The sequence below is a fragment of the Eublepharis macularius genome, chromosome 13 (genome assembly GCF_028583425.1).
Source record: "Eublepharis macularius isolate TG4126 chromosome 13, MPM_Emac_v1.0, whole genome shotgun sequence".
Lineage (NCBI taxonomy): Eukaryota > Metazoa > Chordata > Lepidosauria > Squamata > Eublepharidae > Eublepharis > Eublepharis macularius.
In genome coordinates this window covers 59,182,915-59,207,748 of record NC_072802.1, presented here as the reverse complement: position 1 = coordinate 59,207,748, position 24,834 = coordinate 59,182,915, and the positions used below count along the sequence as shown (strand labels likewise).

General features: G+C 43.3%; 1 protein-coding gene across 1 annotated transcript in view; it reads left to right on the top strand.

Annotated features, from left to right (window-relative positions):
- The first annotated feature begins 357 nt into the window (after nucleotides 1–357).
- Nucleotides 358–24,834, top strand: part of GNB1L (G protein subunit beta 1 like) — a 66,219-nt gene continuing 41,742 nt past the window's right edge. The window contains exon 1 of the mRNA XM_054996888.1: nucleotides 358–537. The gene's annotated coding sequence lies outside the window, so the exon portion shown is untranslated. The remainder of the gene's footprint in view (nucleotides 538–24,834) is intronic.

The window sequence follows — 24,834 nt, the reverse complement described above, 5'->3', positions numbered from 1 at the left end:
ATGTAGCAGAATGCACGCATTGGTGCTTTAGACTTTTGAAATTTTAACCCCCAGAAGGTATCAATCAGTTTTTGATGTTCTTTCATAGTGGGTGGAGGAAGAATTAGTTGTTCTTTAATTGCGGTGGTGGGATAGGCTTGGCTGTTCATGCACACATCTTGCGGCTAAGCTCCTAAACAGTAGATAAATTGCAGAGTGTGTTCCTAATGAAAAGTGACTACATCATACCTATAAAAACTGCACCACAAACCAGTGAAGTTGATGTATATGGATGTTATCTTGGAGCGTTTACATTCGTCCATCTAATTATCTCTTTCTCTCTTTCCTCTTTCTTTCTGACACCTCTCAGATTCGAGCATGATGATTCATACATTTGAACTCTAAAACTAAATGTCGTGGGAGCCATTGTGAAACAGTGGAAATCTGAGGACGAGTCATGTTTTTCTTTTGTGTTTGTGTTTTTTTTAGCTGGAATTGGAGAAGCCCCTACTTTTCATTGTAACAATTAGAGGAGTTGGTGTTTCCTTTTCCATTTAGGTAAGGATGGCTTTTTAATAGCACGTTTTTCCATTGGTGAGTGTATTTCCTTGGGAGCACTCTCTCACCAAAACAAAGCTATCGGAAACTTTGCTCACATTGGTAATACTTGGTTTATTCATACAGATGACTATATTTCTAGCTGAGAAACATACCCTCTGGTGTTAAGCTTGCTATTGTGCACTTCCGAGTAACTGATTTTAAAAAATTTGTAGACGCTTAATGAGGTGATGGGAAAGAACGGCTAGACTTGTACAAACCAATGCTTGTTTGCTTGAATCGCCATAAAAGTCAGAAGTTTTATTAGAGGGGTGGAAATGGGTGAAAATAGATTTTTTTTGCATCACGTTACATCACCTCTTTAAATCCACTGTAATTAGCAATTATTAAAATTAGTTGATAAGTTAATTAGGATTCTCCCTGTAGGGGTGAACAGCTAGGCACAGAGACTTGGCACCCATGAATGGGTTCAGCTAAACGGCAGCATTGGAACCATCGTGAGTGCAAACTCTTCTCCCATCTTTAAGCCCAAGAAATGCGAAATGCTGCGGAAGCAGAACATTTACAAGCATGTCTCGAGGACTGTCTGTACATATGGTTGCTGTTCCTGCTGCTTAGTCTTCCGTTATCACCAATAGTATGCTGAGTTTCTCGACAAAAAGTTTGTGATCACGGTGGGGCTCAAGGGTACACCGCGCAATACAAGTCGCTGGCTACATTCAGACACTGCATCAAAACAGTAATAGCATCCAAACTACGGTTGCCAGGTCCAGGTTCGGAAATTCCTGGAGATTTTGGGGGTGGAGCCTGGAGAGGGTGGGGTGTAGGGAGGGGAGGGGGGGGTCTCAGAATAGTATAATGCCATAGCGTCCACCCTCCAAAGCAGCCATTTTCTCCAGGGGTGCTGCTGATCTCTGTTGTCTGGAGTTCCAGTTGTAATTCCGGGAGATCTCCAGCCACCACCTAGAGGCTGGCAACCCTAATCCAAACTATAATTTGAGTTTCCAGGTATACAAAGGGCAAATCATGGTTCGGAATGGCATGCCTGTTTTTGTTCTATGTTCACTCCTGTCCTGATGGTGCAAGTTAGCAGTGGCTGTAAATGTGGTCTGTCAGATCTAGGGAAGCCGTCATTGCAGTTCGGCTTTCTCTCCAAACCATGATGATCCATTCTTAGCTGTGATTTAGCATTATGTCTGAATTGAGCCAGATGAAAACAGCCTAAAATACGCCTTTTAATAACTCTGAAGTTATTTATTAAACAATTGAAATAAATGAGAGAAGGTTTTGTTTTTTTTTTACTTTGCCAAGTTCCAAGTAACTGTTAAGTCATTCCAGTGTCTCTACTATTATTAGAGCATTGGAAACCCACAGCAGGCAGAGATCCATGGAGCCATTGATACACTATTCTTTCTTTCTTTCTTTCTTTCTTTCTTTCTTTCTTTCTTTCTTTCTTTCTTTCTTTCTTTCTTTCTTTCTTTCTTTCTTTCTTTCTTTCTTTCTTTCTTTCTTTCTTTCTTTCTTTCTTTCTTTCTTTCTTTCAAGCATGAGATTCAGGGAAGGGGTCTCGAGGCCTATGGGTAGATGAGACAAGTGACTTTCCTAGAATTTTCGCAGCCAGGGTTGCCAGCTCCAAGTTGGGAAATTCCTGGAGATCTGGGGGCTGAAACCTTGAGAAACCTGGAGAAAGTGGGTTTTGGGGAGGGAAAGGACCCTGGCATGGCATAATTCCATAGAGTCCACCCCCCAAAGTAGCCATTTTCTCCAGGTGAACTGATCTGTGTGGCCTGGAGACCAATTGTAATTCCAGGAGATCTCCAGACACTACCTGGAGGCTGACAACCCTATTCGCAGCCTAATGCCCAACATCCAGGTGCTTGCGTGAGCAAGTTAAGCCAGCATCACCAGAACCATGCCAAGGAAAATAGAAGAGAGCCACCAAAATGTTTAAAATCTGTGCAGAAGATGCACACATTCTTGATTCTGATAGCAGGCTGTGCATTACATGGCCCTTAGTATTTATGCATCTGCATTTACATGCAGGTACACCTGGGACAAGATACATTTGCTTCCCACTTCAGAGTCCAGGCAGAAAGAACTGAAATCTAAGTAAGTCCAACTCTACTGCGCATGTGTGCGCACTAGCAATTTTTAAAAAATGCATCACCAGCTCACAAAATAGGAGCAGCATGGTGCCTTAGACAGATACTAGATGACAGAGTTGTCCCTGCTAAGTGGGGATCACTGGAAAGGAGTTTTTTCTAGGGCACTACGGAACCATAATTATTTAGCTGCAGTAATGCTGGGAAGATTATTTTGGTTAAGTCTTGAGTTGCAGATGGAAAAAGCAGTAGGGAAGCTTGCCCAGTTGCCCAATCATGCTTCCTGTTGTCCCAGCTTCCAGTTGCAGGTATCAGATGTTTACATCTGAAGACTGGTGAGTTATTGCACCATATTATTTAAAGGTAAATTTCTCTTCCATTTCTCTAAGTGCAGGCATCCTTCTTTTCTACAAGTGCAGATGTCCTTTTCTTTTTCAGCTGTGACACTGCTATGTGGAGGTAATGTCTAGATAACTTTTCTGGCTCCTGATTGGAGGGTGTTAGGGTTATGTGGCCAGGTCAGTTTCTCCCTTTTGACAGAAAAAGAATTGTTCTGCTAATTTTGTGTCCATTAAGGAAGCTGTCCTGTGAGAAAAAACACCTTTGTAAGGGATAGAGAGGGGCCTCCTTATGGGACCAAGGCTGGAGAATTCCCTCTTTAGGAAGTTCCTCTCTGCTCCATTCTTGTCCACTGATGGATGCTCGGGAAAGGCCTTTGGAGGCATGTAGCATATCATTGCAGAGTTTCTTCAATCTTAAGTCTATTAATTTCAATGGATTTAGACTGGCATAGCTGTACGTGAGATTGCGCTGTGCCCAGGGGTCATTTTGTAGAAAAAGAGCTGGAGGAACTCATTAGCATAATTCATGAGCATAACTCGTTAGCATATGCCACACCCCTTGCCATCACTGGAAGTGGTTCATTAGCGTAACTGATTTGCATATGCCACACCCCCTGACATCACCTATCCTGGCTGTTTTGGACCCAATCCTGGCCATTCAGGGCCAAAATTGGGCCCAAAATGGCAAAAAGGAGCTGAAAATGACCGAAAAGGGGCCAAAATGGTCATGACCAGGCCGCTGCTGAGTGGGAGAGTGATCCACCACCCGTCAGAGGCCCGATCCGGGCTGTTTCGGCTCCAATCCCGGCTGAAACGAGCCCAAAATGGCCGAGAGTCAGGTGGGCAAGGCCACTTGACATGTGACCTCTTTGGGGAACTGCTGGAACTGCGTTCCTGTGCGTTCCCCCTCGAAATGAGCCCTGGCTGTGAGAGAAGGTATCCGCTGGTGACTGTCTAGTCTGCTGCTTGCTCTATTTTATGCTTTCTGGGTTTTTGTGTTTGATTTATATAATGTGTGTGTTTTAGGTGCTGTGATTTCTGTTTAAGTTCCATTAACAACAACAACATTTGATTTATATACTGTCCTTGAGGATAACATTTCACCAGCTGCTTTGCAGAGATCTACATGATTCCTTTAGCGTTCATGCACACACATTTAGGTGTGCGTGCACTCAAGGCAAAATGTACTCCTCTCTCTCATCACCATCTCACCTTCATTTTAATTGCTTGAGATTGGGCAGAGGGGGGCTGAACCCTGCAGCAAGTCAGCTCTTGCAACCAGCGCAACTGGCACTAATCGTGTTTTTATAGGACATCCCCCAGAAAACAAAAAAGAGGGACTAGGATGTACTAGGGTCACGGTCCAAAAAATGGGATTTCTTGCAGATAAGCACAATGGGAACGTATCTCTTGGAAGAAGACAGTGATAAGGCCTGCTTGAACATACATGAAGCTGCCTTACACTGATTCAGACTATCGGTCCATCGCTGTCAGCAATGTCTACTCAAACTGGCAGCAACTCTCCAGGGTCTCAGGCAAAGAGATTCACATCACCTACTACCCAATGCATTTTAAAGTGAAGATGCCGGGAATTGAACCTGGAACCTTTTGCATGCAAAGCAACCTCTTCCATTGAGCCACAGCCACAGCCACAGCTCCCGGGCAACCAAAGCAGAGCATTTCTATGCAGTTGTTTGCCATGTTCCCCCCCCCTCCCCATTAATGATCTACGCCTAGAGGCTTGATCTGGGCTTCCAATAAATATTTTAGAGTCTGGTTTGCTGATAATTATCATTTTGATGTGCCATCTGTCTAATCTTGTCGCTGATTTTTATGCTTTGTACTTTCCACCCTTCCGCCCATCCCATTCCCTGCCACTTGTAGCAATTTTCCCAACCACCCTTCCTTCATTTGAGGAAGGTGATTGTTCCTGACTGTGTTATGGAGCCTTGAGTGGTTTTGCAAATAATAAGCTTGACGTTGTGCTGAAACGTCCAAGGTACCGTGTCTTACTAAATTATAGGGCATGTTTCATTTTTGTGCCAAAAGCCATAACAAATTCAAAACCCCTGAATGCGCAGAGGACGAATAGCTAAGGCCCGAGTTCAAGTAGGTCCTCAACACTACTTAGGAGAGATTTGTAATAAGATCATACAGACACATTCCATCCCAAGGGCCTCCAGGGTTTTACAAATGTAGCAGAACCAACAAATACCTACAAGTTCAGCCCGTGAAAACCAGCCAAGTCTTCATAAATATTTTACAACGGTGGCTTCGATAAAGGCAATTAACTATAAACTATGCACTTAATGTTTGAAATCTCCAATTTACGCAGAGACCTTCTCTGCCAAATCATAAACACGTACCAATAAGCAAAATGAGAATAGTTTCCCTATACTCTGGGATTCCATATTTGTGTATAATTTTGGTCATGTTAAAACAAATATTATTTGCCTTGATAGTTTCAGGTGGTTGTCTTCTTTATAAAAATTAGTCTCTTTAGCTTATTATATTTTTTGTCTGCTGTTTTTCTATAATGTAGTTATCTCGCTTGTCATTTTTACATACCTCATGGACAGGATTATGCCTAAAATCAATTAATATGAATGTATGAGCCACATAATCCAGAAAAAAAAGTTTAAAACATTTTACAAAACAAATTTATGTGAGGTGAAAAAACTTTGCTAACCTCACCTATGAAGAATGTATCAGCAAATCTAATTTACTTGGCATAAAATACTGTCATAAAAACTCTGCATGAAGAATGTGCATGTTCAAAAGCTCTTGCAAGAGTGTTCCATTTATTTGGTAAATAAAAACACAAATATCCAAATTTTAATGACTGAGAACACTGAAAAACAAACAGTATTTTAATTCATAAAGACCATTCCTACCAAATGTGTACAATTTTATCTCGTCTGGTTCCATTTTTGCATGAGTATAGATCCTTTCATGTTGTGCCATGCTTCAAATATAATGCTAAACCGTGACGGGGGTTACATAAACAATCCTGGGACGAGTGAAATCCTAAAGACAAAACCTCTAACAAGTATGGGCTACAAAGCCTTTTTTAAAAACAAAGCACAGGGGGTGGAAATCAGCCCCTCCAATATTCTCTGCATGTAAGGGGGCGGAACAGGACTTTGGTCATGTAAACATGGCATGACGAGCTAAAACCCGCCAACTTTCATTCGTTTTCCGCCATGGTTTCCCATCCTGATGTCTTTTCCAAAGCAAGACTTAAAACCCATAAAAAGTTCTGCTACACAAAACAAAGATGTGTGTTTTCTAGCACAGAGAACAATGCAAAGGTCAATTGTCTTGCTTTTTCCCTCCTGTCATACGATGGAGCGGGGGGGGGGGGGGTGTTCATGAATGCATCCCTGGAATTCCACTGTGGGATCTGCATCTTTTGAAGCTGATGCTAAAATTACTGCTTAGGCTCTTCCAAAGGCGGATACTGATAGAAGATTCAATGAAATCGAAGGTTGCCGGTCTGGTAGGCGTTGAAAGATAGCTGGCTATGATACTATTTCTGATTTAATAATGCGAACGAGAGGCTAGCCCTTTGTAATAATTAGGACTAATTACTGAAGAGGTGTTGACAGATGGGCTAAGAGGAAACAAACTGCCTTTATCCAGTGGCTTAGAGTCAGATTACCAGACCTGTGTTATCTGTTTCTCAGAAAGTAGAAGCTTCAATCATTCACTGAGTCTTCAAAGGCAAAAGGGATCCTAACAATATACAGGATTTGGGATGAAGCTATGAAATAAGTCTTTGATTCAGAAATGGCTAAATTAATCCCCTTTCTGTAAATTGTCATAGGTTTTAAAGTTTGAGTTACAGATGGAGAATCTGATTGGACTACTTGGAACAAAGTCAACAAGGTATCACTGACTTGGTGGCACTTATGGTGGTTTGTGAATTAATCAGTGGCTGGCTCCTTTCTGTCACTGTGACAGTAGTCATTCTTTCCACCTTCTAGCCATGCCTGCTGTCCTCTTGGAAACTGAAGATGATTTAGAACTTTGGCTCTTCCTTAGAGATTCAACAAGTACAATATGGGTGCTGACAACAAGCAAAGGCAATCAGTTGTATACAACTAGAGGAAAAAAACCCAGCAAGATCCAAGCATCATTTTTTTAACCCAGTATACACTTACAATATGAGATTTCCCTCTCTGATCCTGTCCCATAATACAATCTCATGGCATGAGTCATTTATTTTTATTTATATTTCAATTTATATACCGCCCATCCTCAGGGGCTCTGGGTGGTGAACAAGTTAAAATCAATAAAAACAAGAAAACAACAATACTAAAATAAACATACAAAACAATAATGAAATAAATTAACCAAGTGCAATGGTGGGGAGAACCCCCCCCCCCACCCCAAAGGTGGGAGGCCGACACGGCACCGCCCCCTTCAACCACCGAACGCCTGGCGGAACAGCTCTGTCTTACAGGCCCGGCGGAACGATAATATGTCCCGCTGGGCCCGGGTCTCCATTGACAGAGCGTTCCACCAGGCTGGGGCCAGGACTGAAAAGGCCCTGGCCCTGGTTGAAGCGAGGCAGGTTTCCTTAGGGCTGGGGACCACCCATGAAAGAGAATATTCTGTATTGATTCTGAAACTGTGTCCGAAGTCTTCCAACCCATTTGCAGTCCAGAGACTCACAACCTATTTTCTTTTGCTTCTTTTACCTGCAAACAAGTAACCACAAAAGCGCCTATCCCAGTGAACTAATGAGAGGAATAAAAGTATGATCAAAATAAAGAGAGAGAAAAGAAATTGACCAACCTGGGCAACAGAGTTTTCAATTTTAAAATTGATTGTTTTACAGAAAACATTTTCTTACACAAAACCTGAGATCCTGGAAACGGATTGGAAGTAGATTCAGGACAAACAAAAGAAAGTACTTCATACAACATATAATTCAGTTTTGGAGTTTGCTGGTGCATGCTTAGGTGATAGCCACAAGCATAAATGGCTATAAAGAGGGTGTCAGGTCTTGCCAGGTATTTTCCCCAAGCACTTCACTGCATCACTCAGGTATATGAGTTAAAGTTACTTTATTAAAGAAGAATACCAGTATCAAGATGGTTAGACAGGATTATTGGCTAAAGTGACTCAAGGTAGCAAAGCAAGGTTAATTATAGGACAAAGTCCATGCCTCCAGTGGGAAAGAAAGTCTGTTAGGATTTTGGCGCGCTGAGCCAGGGAGCTAGGGAAGAGGGAAGGAGGGAAAGGATGAGCTCTGCTCAGTCTCTTAGGAGGTTGGTGCTGTCTCTACTGGAACTTCAAGGCCATGTTCTCAGGCCGGCCAGGAAATGGTAACCAAAACACCTGCAAGATAAGCAGCTAGCAACCAGTCAGCAAAACAGGTTTCCTCTGCATGTTCTCAGAGGTCCACTACACACTGCAGCAAGAAATCCATGACCCATGGCAGATATGCTGGAGGTGTATCTGAATGAGGGTTAGACAAATTTATGGAGGCATCTATCAGTAGTTATTAGCCGCAATGGCTAAATGGAATCAATGTTTTCAAATACAGTATGCCACTGAATATAATTTGTTGGGAGATGACAAAGTGTGTGAGAGAGATTACCTTGATGTCCTATTTGTGGCATCTGATTGGGGAAACAGGATGCTGAACTAGACAGGCCCTGGATTTGATGGAGCTATTCTTCTTATGTAACAGTCCAATAACTTCTTTTACTCACCATCTCAGCACCTGCCTATATAATTAGAATTATCTGATCATGTAGGAAAAGTCTTAATAAGACACCCTCAGGTTACCAAATCACAACACATCTCTTGCAACTGGAGAAGCTCTGTGTTTTCTTTTGACTTTTTAAAATACATGCTACTTCCCCCCCCACCCCCTTTAGCCAGTTTTGGCCCTGTTTACCCCCCCCACACACACACACACACACAAGATATACAATGGCAGGAGATAATGAAGAAGCCCATTTGAATTATTAATTTGTTGTTAATAATGTGGGTAACTAGCATTTAAAGATTTATAAGCAGCTTCATTGTACAGTAAACTTGGCCGTACTTTTGGTCTAGATTTTCTGGTTTGAGCTAATAGAGCTAGTAAAAATCCTTAGTAAATTTGGTCGGAACCTGACGTGTTCTGATTATCTGATGAAAGATTGACACTTTAGTTCCTGCCGGCTCAGCCGTATGGCACAATGAGAGACTATTCAGAGCGCATTCAAAGGCTGGAAGTTCAAGTTCATATACTGGGGATGGTTTGAAATTCAATCAATGAAACTTCATTTAGTTTTGTTGCAAGTTTTTGTGCGTGTGTGTGTTGGCCTGGGTGTATGCCTTGGATCTTCGTCCATTTGTAGTATTTGCATTTGTGCTGGTTTTAAAGCAGGGTTTGAAGGTGGTTGCAAACCATGTATTATCTCTGATGCAATGGTAGTACATATATAATGAAAAAGGAGGAAGGAATGAAGGTATAACAGGCTAAGGGAGGGTTAAACATTCTCTCTGAGATAACTTTTTGTTGGTAAGATGAATGAAGCTTGCATTAGCACAGTCCCAAGACATGGATAACCAAGTAGAAAAGAGATGAAGAGGAGATGGTGATAAACTTTAGGATAATTCACACCAAACCTTGCAATCATCCCCACTCCGCCGTGCAGCTCACTGGGTAACTTTGGGTCGCATTTTAATTTTGCATGCTGGTTGTCAGTACCATCATTGAGGCCGGCTTCTTTCATGTTCTATATTTTGCAAGGTGGAGTTATTAAAGCTCTTTTTTTGCTTGGGGGAGCTCCTGAAAAAGGAAACTTCGCAGGACAAATTGGGACACAATAACGAGTGGCACGGCATTTCCAGGTTGGAGTGATGTAACTCATTCTACAGAGGACTACGCTTATAGAATGCTGAAAAGCTTCCCTTGATCCCTAACACAACTGCAAAGGGTCCACCTGTAGCCTGCCATGGAAACCACATTTCTTCTGTTTTGTTTCAGCTGCATTTGCTCTACCGGTCTGTTTCCAGGCCCGAATCACAGGAACTGCCTTTTATATGTGTGATGCTGCCATTACTTTAAGATCAGTCACTGGTCCATGCAGTTCTGTATGCCTGCATGGGTGGGTGGGTGGGTGTTGTTGTTGTTGCTGACTTGATGCGTGCAATGTTGATTTTACAACTGAGTTTGTTTATTGACTGCTGGTTTTATGCTTTTTCACTGCTATTACATTGCTACTGGATTGTAGTATGAGGTGCATTACTGATATATTAAATCTTTCTTTCACTTAACACTGTGAGCTTCAATGCCACTTTATGGCAGGAAGGCGGGATACAAATCTTCTAATAGATAAATTCTTGATCTTATCCATTTTTCTTGTACACTTCCAGGATAGGTTTTGAACAAAACGGCTACCATTATATTCTGCAGCGAAGAGTTTTTATGGTTGAATCTCAAGTAACTTGAGTTCTGAAATAGGGGGGCGGGGGGACATTGGTAGGCATTGGGAAGTTTATATAAAGTTAAATCTCTAACAATAGAACGTTAATTGTTAATACCTTGAATTAATGAGCCCCCTTTGACACTTTGCTTTGAAAAACGTGGCCCAGATCTGCTCAAGTCAGTATTACTCCAATGATAATAATTTAAATCAGAAAGAATTCTGACTCCTCGAGCTGAGAAATGACATTATTTGCTAATTTTGTCATTCTTTCCTGAAGTGTTAAAATTTTTGTTACAAAACACATCATTCTTCTTGAAGTCAAATGTTTAAAAAAGCTAAAACAATGTACATTACCTTTAGAAGGAGAGAATGATACCAGATGTCTATCATGTATCATGTTCTTATGCCCTGCGGGTGGGAAAGAAAAGTAATAGAACAGACGAATAAATAAACGGGGCGTTGAAAGTGGCATTTGTGAGTTAGGCTGTTGCACAACCAAATTGCATTCGGCTTACCGTCTCCACTGGTTGGGTGCCAAAAAAATTCTCTTAACGTTATACTAAGGCTAGATTAATTAAAGAGTAATTAGAAGTGAATAAACCCAGTAATCATAAAAAAAAAGTTTGTCATGGGAAAAATATTTGTCTAGAATTAATTAGTTTTCAAATGAAGAGCAGCTTTAAATTGCTGGAAATTATGGAGTGCTTAATTGCAGTTTGGGCCCTGATTAATTTCAGATATTGTAACAACTTGATATGCTTCTTCTCTGTCATCTTTCTTTTTCTTTTCTTTAAAAAATGCACTTGCTCTAATATGAGATTATTTCAGGAAACGTCTGCTAAAATGTCTGGAAGGTGTTTAATTAACCTGTGTTGTCTGAGGACATGCTTAGCTCCATCTTGCTGTTGGATACAAGAGGTTTGTGCCTGATGTTGCTGCACCCCTAATTAAGGAGGCTTGGCTGGCTGATCTCTGGCTGACAGACGGCTTGGCATGGCTGAACTGGGAGGCCTCTCGAAATAACCTTTCAGTGGTCCTCGGATTATCAATTTTCTGCCAGATTGCCCTGATTTATCAAGTGTAGAGGCCTGAATTTGCTCCTAAGCTTGAACGTCCAGAGAAGGATCCACACGCAGCCCCTTTCCACTTAACATTGTACGTTTTTGCATTCTTTAATTTTCCAAGGAGCTTTGGCATTCTTCTGTGAACTTCTGTTACTGTACAGCCACACGGTTCTCATTTAAGCACATCTGATCCCTGCTGAACACACTTTGGGCTGCTTTGGCCCAGGCTGGTTCCCCACCTGCTCTGAATGTGGGGGTGCTCAGAGGGGGGCACCTGTACCCTTAGCCATAAATTGCTGCGGAATGCGCACTTGCAACCTCAGTGCTCAGGGTGAACTTTTTTTCATTCATTTTTTTTTTACCTTGCTTTTCTCATGGAGGCTTTGAGGGTGGTTGCCTGGGCTCAGTGGGGAGTGGGGTTGCCAGGTTCCTATATCTTCCCTGTGGAAAGGAGGGCCCTTTACTTATACGATGACATCACTTCCGGAAGCTCTGTGGGAGTGTGGCCGGTGCAATGATGTCACTTCTGCTGGAAGCCCGTGTGCTGGGCATGTTCCTGGGGTGCCTGCTCATGGCAAGGGGTTGACGGGCAGCCTGAAATGTCCTGCCAATCACCAGCAACCAGTAGGCAAGCAGACAAACCACCGGGAGATTGCCCACCACTTGGGATCCCTATAGGGTTGCCAGGTCCCTCTGTCCTCCTGGAGGGAGGGGTTGGGGCCCGGTGCTTACCTTCTGCCGGCTCTCAATCTGGAGCTGGCATGATGACGTCACTCACAGAAGGGCACGTGGTGATGTCACTTCCATGAGTGACATCATCGCTGGAGGCAAGAGCGCACCCGCACTTTGCACAGGGACAATCCAGCCCATTTGGGGCCCAAATTGGGTCCAAACAAAGCGCAGGAACGCTCCTGCAGCCGGCGTGATGACATCACGGGTGTGATGTCGCTGCACCAGGTGGGAGCGCGCACACACACTGCATGCTCCTGAGGTGCCTGCCAGTGGTGGGCAAGCTCTGGGAGCTTGCTCCCTCCTGCTGATCGCCCAGCGATTGGCAGGCAAGGGGTCAAATCCCTAGGAGTTTGCCCACCACTGGCAGGCAGCTGGGAAATCTAGATCCCTAGAGGATGTGATGCTATAGTCCATCCTCTGAAACGGTCATTTCCTCCAGGAGAACTGACCTCCGGAGATCAATTGTAACTCCAGGAGAACTCCAGGCCCCACCCCTTGAAAATAGGTACCCTAGCTCACCATAGTGGTTTGTGATTAATAAACCAAAGGAAAAAACTCATTTCGGAACTCTACATACTCTCCATGTATTACCTGTAATAGTTTTCCTGCCCTCTTTATTTACTTTAGCTTGAATATCTCCAGAGTTTCAGAAACCAGTCGAATGTGGCTCTCAGACTATGAGGCCGGCCCTTAAGACAAGGCATGGCGGGAAAGGTATATCCTTTCAATGCAGGCTAACATCCGCAGAATAGTTATTTCTTCCTCCTCCAGCAGCCAAAGCCTTGGTACAATGAGTGCTTTCTACAGCAAATCCACATTGGATTTGTGGAGCTATACCCTTACTTCCCCATTTCCCCAGTGTGTTTTGAGATGAGAGTGTAGAAAGAGACACTACATTTTTCTTTCTGTTTCCCTGAAAGTTGGTTTAGGAGGAGGTCAATATTCTTTCCTATATCTCTTCCTATGGAGTTGTTGGATTAGTACCCTAACCTCCAGATCCTTGTATCCTTGTACAACGATCTCTGTGCACTCATCTAGGTAACAGATTACTGGGGCTGGGGCTTCCCTCTAAAGTATAGGAAATTCAGAAGGGTGGTACCCAACTTCTAGAACTTTGATAAATCATTGATTTCTTGGGAATCACAAAATCCATGAGAAATTCCACCACTGCAGAGAATGTACATGTACGGACAGCTGTTCCAGCGGTGTTTACCCATCAGACGTAGCTTACTGGTACATAGTTGAGCTTCTTTTGGAGCAGCAAGTCAGTTTGGGTAGGAGAAGAAAAAGCAGATATGGGTCATCAGTAGTCAAAGGGCACAGAGGCTGGGCCAACCCCCCCAAAAAACAGGGACGCTTAGCATGGAGGTAAGGGAACTAAATGCCACAGAGCTGACAGTGTGGTAGAAAACAATAACTGTCTTGAGAAGCAAAGACTCAAGAATGGAGGGAGGAAATTGATGGAGGAAGATGTATGGATGGGGGGAGGCAGATGGAAGGTGACGGATCGAGGGGGAGGGAGAGAGGAAGGATGGAAAGGTAGAAAGGATGCATAGAAGAGAAGGTAGAGACTTGAGAGAAAGCAGCCAAGGAGTGGGCTGGCAAAACGATCTCAAGCAAAGTTTGGAGAGATATATGAATGTGGTCAGGAAAATCAAAAAGAGTCCAGTAGCACCTTTAAGACTAACCAATTTTATTGTAGTGGTCAGGAAGGCACAGGCAGGCAGTGGAGAGGAGACGTTGAAGGATTACAAATCAAGAAGTCGAGGGAGCTGCAGGCCCAAGAGGCACGGCATTTGAGTGTGTGGTGTGCTGGATTTCATAAGTTGATCTGATCTAGTTCAGTTCAGTTTATTACACTTATATACTGCCCTCCCCGCAAGCAGGCTCAGGGCGGTTCACAACAGAAATTAAATGCAAGTACAATTAATACACATAAAACCAATCACTAGATAAGGTGTCGAATTCAGATAAAAAGGCTGTGCAAGACAATACAAAAAAATGCAACAATCATCCTCAGGACAGGACGGCGGAACTCAGGCAGTTGAGGGGGGTGGGGGACAGATGTCGAGTCTCAACCATAGGCCCAGTGGAACATCTCCATTTTACAGGTCCTGTGGAACTGTAACAAATCTCGCAAGGCCCGGGTCTCCTGTGGGAGGGAGTTCCACCAGGCAGGTGCCAGGGCCGAAAAAGCTCTGGCCCTAGTCATGGATAGATGAATGTCCCTCAGGTCAGGAACCACCAGTAGTTAGCTGTTTAACTGCTGAGCACAAGGCCCTCTGGGGGCATACTGGGAGAGGCGGCAGGGCTTTTTTCAGTGGGAACGCGGTGGAACGGAGTTCCGGCACCTCTTGAAAATGGACACATGGCTGGTGGCCCTGCCCCCTGATCTCCAGACAGAGGGGAGTTTAGATTGCCCTCAGTGCCACTCGGTGGCATGGAGTGCAATCTAAACTTCCCTCTGTCTGGAGATCAGGGGGCGGGAACACCGGCCATGTGACCATTTTCGCCTAGGGTGATTTAAACTTTTAAAAACTCCCCCCTTGTTCCAGCTAACCCAAAGTGACGTTATTCTGCGGTCCTCCTGAGTTCCACCACCTCTTTTCCCAGGAAAAAAGCCCTGAGAGGCAGTATGTTGGTCCCAGTCCATTAAGGGCTTTAAATGTCTGATGCAGAACCTCGAACCAGATCTGGAATTCAACCGGGATTTTAACCAAATTGTCATCTGCAAAAGTAGTGATAGTAATGCTGCCCAGAAACAGTGAGCAAGACGGTTTAGAAAGGAAATAGAAGACAGGGAAGTCATGTACTTATTACTTGGGGAGTTGGATATTGTGGGGGGAAATGGAAGAGAGGCTACACACTCAACTGCAATGACAGTGTCCAAGTGGCTAGCAAATGTGGCATTTCTGTCTCCACATACTTGACCTCTTGGCTGAAGTACTTCCCAGCTGTGACTTATAGAGGTCTGGTGAGTTAGATGTGCATTATGTTTGCATCAAACTGAGATTAGTTTGAGGCAAGAAAGTAGTGCAAACAAGCCCTGGGTCTTGGAATTAAATTATTGTAGGGTTTGTTTTGGCTTTCTTAAATTTCATCATTGCATTTTATCTGGGAATTTATGGCTTCATAAAACAGAACAGCTGCATTTTCTTTTCTCTCCCTAATCTACGAAGTTAAACCTGTGTATGAAAAAATAAAACAAAATCTGTTCAGCTTCAGCTGTTTTCATGCTGCATTTTAATGCTACGTGTTTCAAAGTGCATGCAATGCGCCATGCCAAATGTAGGGCTTTTCTGTGTTTCGAAACTCCCATTGGTTTGGGGAGAAAGGGATACAGACATTTCCATTTTGCCAGGCTATTTGGCGGTAAGACTTTGGGAGATTTTCAGTGTTTCAAATGTTGAGAAAGGTCAACCAGCTGATAGCTGAAGGCAAATGTGTCAAAATGAAAGACAGGCAAAACATTATCAGTGTGACTCTCTTGGAGTATTAGAATGATTAATGTTTATGTTAATATATGGGGTGTACATATTGATTAATAGCTTTTTGGGGTTTCTGTGACTAAAATGTATAAGTGGCAATGAGATCCATATGCTAAGTTGGTGTCCTAAAAATAATTACCATCGCTCTTTGTCTTGTTCCCATGCCGAATATATGTTTTCATATGGAAAATAGTTATAGTGAAATTTCATAATGCACAGATGGAAGCACTTGGAAGTGATCCTCAAGGCACCGTCTCAGGTTCCAAACGTTCTGAAAATCTCTCGTTGATACAGGATTTGCTGTTTTTTGTTTTTCTTTACTTTCTGGATTTTTTTTTTTACTCCAAGAAAAATAGCATTTCTTTTTGACTGTTTGTGTTAGTGAGAGAGAGGAAGTTGCTTAAAATACCTGCTGAAATCTCATTCTCAACTGTCTTGCTGTTAAATGAACAATTAATCAACTTCCATCAGGTTTCTTCAGCTCAATTCTGGCAATTTTCCAATGGTTCAGGTGACGGTTTAGAGGAACGGAAGTGTGGTATGAGCTAGGAAGTGGGCAGTGCCTCTCTCCTGTTGTGCATATATTTCTTCTTCAAACTATAGTTTTCTGTGGTTAGTGCTGAACATGGTTGCTTCCAAACCATGGTTTACCAACCTGCTGCAAACCATGGTTTGAAGGTCAGTGCTAATTATCATTTGCCCAGTTCAGATGCCACTGCCTACTATGGTTAGAGAGAGAGTCAGAAAATATTGTAGAAGGGAATCCGTGCATGTGTGTTGGTGGGGGCAGGAATCTGGGGCAGGATCTGTATCTTCTGCGCCATGGTTTGGAGGATAGGAACGTAACATCTAAATTAGATCTTTCTTTTAAAAAGAAATTCAGTAGTAGCTGTTTTTATTATATGATCACCCAGAGCCTCTCCAATCTCTCAACCTGGCTGCTTCTCTCCCACCAGCAAATAAATTACTGTAGTTGCCAAGGTATTCCTCTTCCAAAACTGCTTGTTTGTTTATTATTTTCATTTCTCATTGGGACCAAAGGCAGATTACGTATGATAAAAACTTTTCAGTCAGTCATTAAGCAGATGACAAGATATGATAAGATTTGCATCTAACAGGGAAGACCAAAAATGCAATAAGACTGGGTTTGTAGAAAGGGGAAAGAAACAGAATAATGCATGCAAACGTATTTGTTTAAGGCAACAAGACAGTGTAAGATATTATCCCTAATAAAAACCTCCTGAGCTGAAACATTGCATTACAACTCTACTCCCTATACAACAATACCTTCCTGTTTTGAACATTTTGCAAAATGATACAAGCGTGGGGGGCTTCCTAATAGCCTCATTCCCCCATGTGGGATCCGCCACAGAGAATGCATGTGAATGGGCAGGTGCTGATTTTACCTGTTTTCAGGGTGGTGCCTTTAGAAGGCTTTGCTGAGATGAACATAGCTGTCTCAGAGCCAAGCTACAAGTGACGCCTGATACAGGTTGAACACTTGTCAGCGTCCCTCAAGTTTTGATGGGAAATGTAGGCATCCTGGTCTTGCAGCTGCAATGGAAAGCCAAGCTGTAAAACTAGGACTCTGAGAGCTTGGCTCTCAGAGGACCATCGCTGGAAAGGAAATTGGGAAATTACTAGAGATTTGGGAAGTGAAGCTTGGAGAGGGCAGGGTGTGGGGAGGGGCTTCAGTGAGGTATAGTGCCATAGATTCCACCCTCCAAAGCCACCATTTTCTCCAGGGGAACTGATCTCTGTCGCCTGGAGATCAGTTGTAATTCCAGATCTCTAGCCACCACCTAGAGACTGGCAATCCTAGGTGGAGTAGATGTCTAGATGGATAGAAGAACTGTTCATTAATGTCTGTTTTAGTCAATCAAGAAAGACTAAGTGACAAAAATACACAGATGATGAATAATGCTTCCTTTATTAAGTAGGTGAATGGTAAAGCTTGGCAACTTCTTTATAATGTTCTTTTTAATGTCTTGACATTAATTACAAGCAATAATAATATGTCCTTTTGAACCCCAGCATGAAATATTTGAACTAAAAATCCTTAAGACAGAAGATTGTGGTCTCTTGCTTACAAAGTTTTTTGTCACAATAAACATGTTAATCTTTAAGGAGCCACCAGATAATCTTGCTGTTTTGGCCGCAGCAGACTAACATAGCTGCCCCTCCGGAATTCATTCCCTTGTAATTTTAATTGTAAGTGTGCCAAAGTACAATAGTAAGCTTAATTAGTTCCTGGCCCAATGCTTAACGATTGCATTTAATGATGTCGATCTTTTTGTAATTTGCAAGTGTATCTTATTCAGACCTTTCTGTCTTATTAATCCATCAAAATTCAATGCAATACACAGCAACTCTCAATGAAGCTGCAGTCTGTCCCTCTTTTAGTCAGATGCAATTCAATAGCAGTTCTAGTGTGGCTCCTAGCAATTCAGGGAAGTGAACAGAAACTGGATTAGAAGAAGAAATTGCTACTACGTATTTCAGTCAATAATGAGCCCCCTGGCGCAGAGTGGTAAGCTGTACTACTGCAGCCCAAGTTCCGCTCATGACCTGAGTTCGATCCTGGCAGAAGCCAGGTTCAGATAGCCGGCTCAGGGTTGACTCAGCCTTCCATCCTTACGAGGTCGGTAAAATGAGTACCCGGTTTCCTGGGGGTAAAGCATAGAGGACTGGGGAAGGCAATGGCAAACCACCCCATAACAAAAAGTCTGCCAAGAAAACATCGTGATGCGATGTTCCCCCATGGGTCAGTAATGACTCGATGCTTGCCTTTACCTTACCTACTTCAGTAAATTAAGAATGTCTGCAGATAGCATCTACAATTAGGTACTTCATACTTGGAGCAAAGCACACAGGGCCCTTGTCCAATGGATCACAGGCCAAAAGACACCGGAGTGGATTAGCCATTATTGATGGACCACTGCCCTGAAGAGCCACTAGTAGCTATGAGCAGGCTGAGCCATGTGTCCTTGTAGTCTTGGTAGCTCTGCAAGGGTGGCTTGGCTTGAACCTGGGCCATGGTGACAATAATACAATGGGTATAGGGCAGGCCATGTATTGTCATTGTCAATATGACCCAGGTCTGTACAAAGTAGCCCATTTCATGCCACCAGGGAGTATGGGGGCTGGCTCTTGGCTCCAGGGTTGCTGTAAAATCCCTACCTTGAAAGGCACAAGCCATGCCTTGCCCTGAAAGGCATAGGCCATGTAGGGAAAAGGAAGGGATGGGGGAAAGGAAAAGCTCGGCAAAAAAATGCCATCAACAGAAAGAAAAATTAGTCTGGGAAAGCCTGAGAAAGAGAAGCCTTTAAAAGTTATTCCAATAAATGCAAAGCAGCGACAGATCTGTAGGAAAAGAATTCGTGAGATAAGGACTGATAACAGAGAAAGAGCAAGAGAGAGCAGACTTGAGGTGTGGTTGAAATGAAGAGAGGTGAGAAAAGTGGCAGGTGAAGACTTGCTCTTTTCTCCCTTTCTTAGGTGAATCGAGACCGAAAGCGTATGCAAAATTAAGGAGAAGGAAGTGGTGGAAGGAACAGCAGTGGCACCATCATCTTCTCTGGAGCAGTGAATGTGGGGAGGGAAGGAGCCCTAGAGGTCTTGGTAACTCAGGTAATAGCAGCTCAGTACCTTAACTGTACAGCTGCTAGGCTGTGGAAATATGGATACTGTAGTGGTGTATTTATTCATCACTTTTGTAATCAATGGTGAAAGTCAGCTTCTGCACTCCTCTCCCCAAGTATTAAAGTTTGTTTTAATCCTTAACTGTGGTTCACTTGGCTGCTAGGATACATATACAGATTTTCCTACCACCACTATATTTATTACACAAGAGGCTTTGCATAAAACTATACTTTTACACATGTAAACTGAAGTGAAGGTCATTCCAACTCTCATGTGAATGCTGCTATTTCAGGTCGTGGCTGTAATCTCCCTGTCGGTGGAGTCTCGGAATGGATCAGTCAATTGGTTGAGGATCCAAGGAGCATATTGGTAATCTTCAGAGTATTGCGGGATTAAGAGAGGGATTAAGACAGGCCTTGACAAATTTTTGTCTGCTTTATGAACCACCCCCAAAATTTAGGAGCCAGACTAATTTTTCAGCCTTCAGGGTTTTATATTTTAATGACCGTACTTCCTATTTATTGCTACCTCAAAACCTAATCCTAAACTATTCACAGTTTGTCATTTTTAAAGCTATAACAAAAGTGTCGTAGTGTATAAATAAATATGGGATAACACTGGTTATCATCACAACACAGAGGGCTGTATTGTAGGGAGAAGGTCTCAGATGCTTAATGAATCGGGGACAATTTACTTTACCACCATGTTGCCTAAAGTATGTGCTCCTATATGCTACCTATGTTTCAAGTATGATCCTACTGGGTAGTAATATGTTGTCTAATGTCAGTCCTAGAATTGCGTATACTGTTTCAGTATTTCTTCAACTCTGTATTGGATTCTTGCTAATGCTATGTCTTCGTAAACTTGTATTTATTTACCCTATGGCATTGTTTATGGAAATGTCCTTGATATTAACTGTACTAATCTCGCACTGTGTAATCCGCCTTGAATCTCAATGAGAAAGGTGGACTATAAATTATATAAATAAAATAAATAGCTCTGGTGAGCCTGATCTTGTCAGATCTCAGAAGCTAAGCAGGGTTGGCCTTGGTTAGTACTTGGATGAGAGACCTCTAGCGAAGACCAAGGTTGCAGAGGCAGACAATGGCAAACCACCTCTGATAGTCTCTTGCCACCTCTGATAGTCTCTTGCCATATGTCAGCTATGATTTGAGGGCACTCTCCACAACACAAAATAAATAAATATCCTCTAGCCCTCATTTAAATAAGCTTTGCACTTCTACTGAGAATCACCAAAAGGAACTTACAACAAACTCTATTGAAAATACCAGGTGCCACAATGAAATTTCTAGTTGTGGTAGCTCCTGGACTTCGTTGAGCCCTGGATTTATTGTTCCTGTCCAGAAAATCAGACCACTTTCTGTTGTGGTTACGAAGACTTCACATGCTAATTTTTTTCTCTGAAAGTGGAGGCTGATTCACAATCTCATAGAAAGTGTCTTGGGATACTATCCTATTGAGCAGATGCGATTTAGTACACTCGAACTACGTACTCGTGTAATTCGTCTCGTGTAGCTTTGCTCTGAGTTAAAGCAATCCTACCTCCAAGGCTTACTGTGGAATCCTAAGCAGAGTTACTCCAGTCTAAGCCAATGGGCTTAGACTGGAGAAACTTTGTTTAGGATTTCACTGTTTATGTAGCTTGGTGGCTTAGCTGGAGGCATTCTTCATCTTAGTCATGGGATGTAGGGTCAAAGCCATGGCGAGGTCCACGTAGTCATCTGGGTGGGGAAGTTCATCTCCAGTTAAAGGATGTTGGGTGTAGCCGCTGTTGTACAAGGCTATTGCTGAATAAATGAACGTAACTTTCAGACAGATAGTGAAGATCCTTCAATTATTGGGGGGGGGAGCGCTTAGTATGAGGATAGAACATTAAACACTCCAATCTTCATTGGTGAAACAATGAAGATATGCCTCAGGGCTGTGGCTCAGTAGCAGAACAGAAACTTGGCAACTAGGAGATTCAAGCCTGAACATTCAAGTTAAAGGAGACTGTTTTCTTCATGAGACCATGGAAAGTCACTGCTTGTAAGAGCAAACAAGGCTGAGATAGATAAATCAGTAAGGCAGCTCCATGTGTCAACTGAATGAAGTAGGTCACTAGCTACGCGGCATGTGCCATGTCCTGCTAAAGACTGTCTCCTCTGGAGTTTGAAACCTTACATATTGCTATAACAAGACCCAAGGTGTTCCAGAAAAACAAATTTGTTTTACACGTTTTGTGTGTCTCAGTGTCTCAGATCAACCCTGCAAGTATCCCTTATTATTGTACCCGTGGAATTCCAAAGTTGTAATTTCAGCACATCATCAGAGAAAGTTTAGTTTCCAGTTCATTATACTCCTTTGAAATAGGCAAATGTCAAAAAATACCCTTTTAAAAAAACCCACACCGAGAATTAAAAACATCAACTGATTCCCACAGGAAAAATTCCGACAGAATTCAGCAATCCTCATGTTCCCACTCCTGTCGCTTGCATTTCCATCACACATTGAAACAAAAACAAAATTGCTGGTAGAATATCATGCAATCCCCTCCTCCCAGCCCGCTCGCCAGCAGTCTAATAATCCTGACATCTTGAGCGAAGACCAAAAAATACGATTTTGTGTTTACTTCCAGAATAGTCAAGAAGACCAGGACCCAAGGAAAAAAACAATGTCAGGTACACCAGAAATAAATCTCTCTAAGTACATCTGGCAAACCAATTGGGGGCTTAAACCAACAGGTGTGCAACCATAATTATTACTGCAAAGTCTTTGACACATCCAGGTGTGCTACTGATCATATATATGAAATCCCTGTTATTCTTTGGAAATTCCTTGCCCACCAGGTGCCCTCCATGCAATAGAAAGTAAGATTAAAGAATTAGATGCTGATCTTCAAAGGGCTGATGCAAACCAAATCTTCATTCTAATTCTTTGGATTCTTTACTTCTGAAATCACTTTTAAAAAATAGATAACTAACTGTAACTTGTAAAGCATTCACAAATCTACAATTTCAAAGAATCCTCCTCCAAAGACACTGCATATTATTCAGAGCGGGATATAATTTTAATAAATAAAGATTGGATCCCTTAAATTAATTGTTTGGGATGGCGAGAGATTCCTGTTAGTTTATTTTCATTTTGTTTTACCCTTCCTTCAAGGAGTCTCTTCCCTTTTCCGTTTTTATCCCCTCCAGTTTGGTGTTCATTTTTTTTAAAAAAAATTATTCCAACAATAACAATACAACAATACAAAAGCTAGTTACAAAACAGAGATTACAAATTACAGTAAGGTCTATAGAATTTGTCTAAATATCTACAACATTATAGGGTGTGCATTGAACAATCGCTTAACAAGATTTACAAAAAAGCTAGATAAACAGAAGAAATTATGTTATTATGATATCTGCTAAATTAAAGTAAGGAATTGCAAATGTTTAGGAGGGTGTAGTTCAGTTAAATATTCAAAAAACGGAAAGTTTGGTGTTCATTTTGATTAGGTCAAGAGGGTGGTCAGCAGGGCTCATTTCGAGGGGGAACGCGCCGAAACGCAGTTCCCCAAAGAGGTCACATGTCAGGTGGCCCCACCCACCTGACTCTCAGCCTTTTTGGGCCCGTTTCGGCCTGGATTGGGGCCAAAATGGCCCAGATTGGGACTCTTGACGGGTGGTGGATCACTCTCCCGCTCAGCAGTGGCCTGATCCTGATTATTTTGGGCCCCTTTTCAGCCACTTTTAGCCCCTTTTTGCCATTTTGGGCCCAATTTCAGCCCTGAATGGCCAGGATTGGGTCCAAAACATCCAGGATAGGTGATATCAGTGTGTGTGGCATATGCAAATAAGTTATGCTAATGACACACTTCCGGTGATGGCAAGAGGTGTGGCATATGCTAATGAGTTATGCTAATATGTTCCTCCAGCTCTTTTTCTACGAATTGACCCCTGGTGGTCAGCAAACCCTTTTGTGATTGATTCACTAATTTGTCTAATTCACAGCACAGAGGACCCAAAGATCGCCTGAACGTGCTGTTTTAGGACAAGCATGAATATCTGTGAACAAATGAAGATGCGTTATACTGACTCAGACGATTAGTCCATGTAGCTCAGTCTTTGTCTCTGGCAGCAGCTTTCCAGGGACGTGGGCAAAGGAAGATCTTTCTCCCTCTGAGGCGGAGGACATCTTGGGTTGTTTCCTTTTGCCCAATCAGGGAGGCAGGAAGTCAAAAAAATAGCTCTTCCTCTTCCTCTTGGAGCCTAGGAACGCCCCCTTGTTCCAGTTCTTTCCTGCCTCCAGGGAGAGCAGTTGTGGCTACAGTTTTCTCTGTCAGCCCACAGTCCTGTCTTTTTTGTCTTCTTTGTTCTAGCTCTAGTTTTTTCCTTCCCTCTTCCTCTCTTATTCTTCTCTACTCTACCTTTCTTATCTCTACTCCTCCCCCCCCCTCCTCAACTCTTTTTTTCTCTGGGCCCAAGTCTATCAAGACGATGGAGTCCAGGGACTCCGAAGATAGCTTTATGGAGGGTGAGGAGGGAAGCTCACCAACGGCCGCATCGGCGGCAGAATCGGCTGCTGTACCCGGTACCGTCTTGCCGCCCAGGCTTGAACGGCATCCCGGCACCTTTCCGGCTGCAAAGCCGCGTACTTCTTCAAAAAAATCGCGACGCAAGCAGAAGGACTCCCAGGCATCAGGGCCAGTCGAGCAGGCCACCAGCAGCCCGTTAGATGCAGCCGCGGTTTTGGCGGGAAACCAAGATGGCGCCCGCGCCGATTCCCGCGCGGCTCCCAGTGCCGCGGTCGCCAACCTCCAGCCGGGAGAGTGCCCTGCAGGCCCTTCTACAGTGACGTGGCCTCTGCAGTCGATCGGCACCGGAGCCCATGGGACGGGTAATGTACAGGGCGACCTCGGTTCCCTCCTGAGAGGCGAGTTCATGTCCTTTCTACAGACCATGCGGGAAGAGATTTTTCATTGGTGCCAATCCCCTCCCGAGGCAACAAGCCAGTCTTCCTCCCTGCCTCCTTCCCCCCCCAGTAAAGTGCGGCGTACATCCTGCCAGTGGCCTACCAAGGCAGCCCAAAAAGCACACCCAATCCCGGCCAGAGATGGGGATATTGTTGTAGGGGGGGGGGCCTACTCTGATAGCGAGGAGGGTGAAGAAAGGGAGTTCCTTTCAGAAGAAGAGGAGGAGGAAGAAGTCATTATGCCTGACCAGTCAAACAGGCTGTTTAAATCAGAGGACTATCCATACCTTCTGAGTAAGGCTCTGGCTGCCCTAGAGCTTCAGGAGAAACGAGGAGGGGAAGAGGCATCTAGTGGTACCAGTAGGGATTCTTCAAGACCCAGAGGGTGTAAAGAATTTTTCCCAAGGGGTGACACCCAGGAGAAGGTCTTCCCTTTTCCGGAATATTTTGAAAGACAATTAAAAGCAGAATGGGTCTCCCCTGCCTCTAGCAAACAATGCTCAAGCGCCCTTAAAAAACTGTATGCATTACCTTCT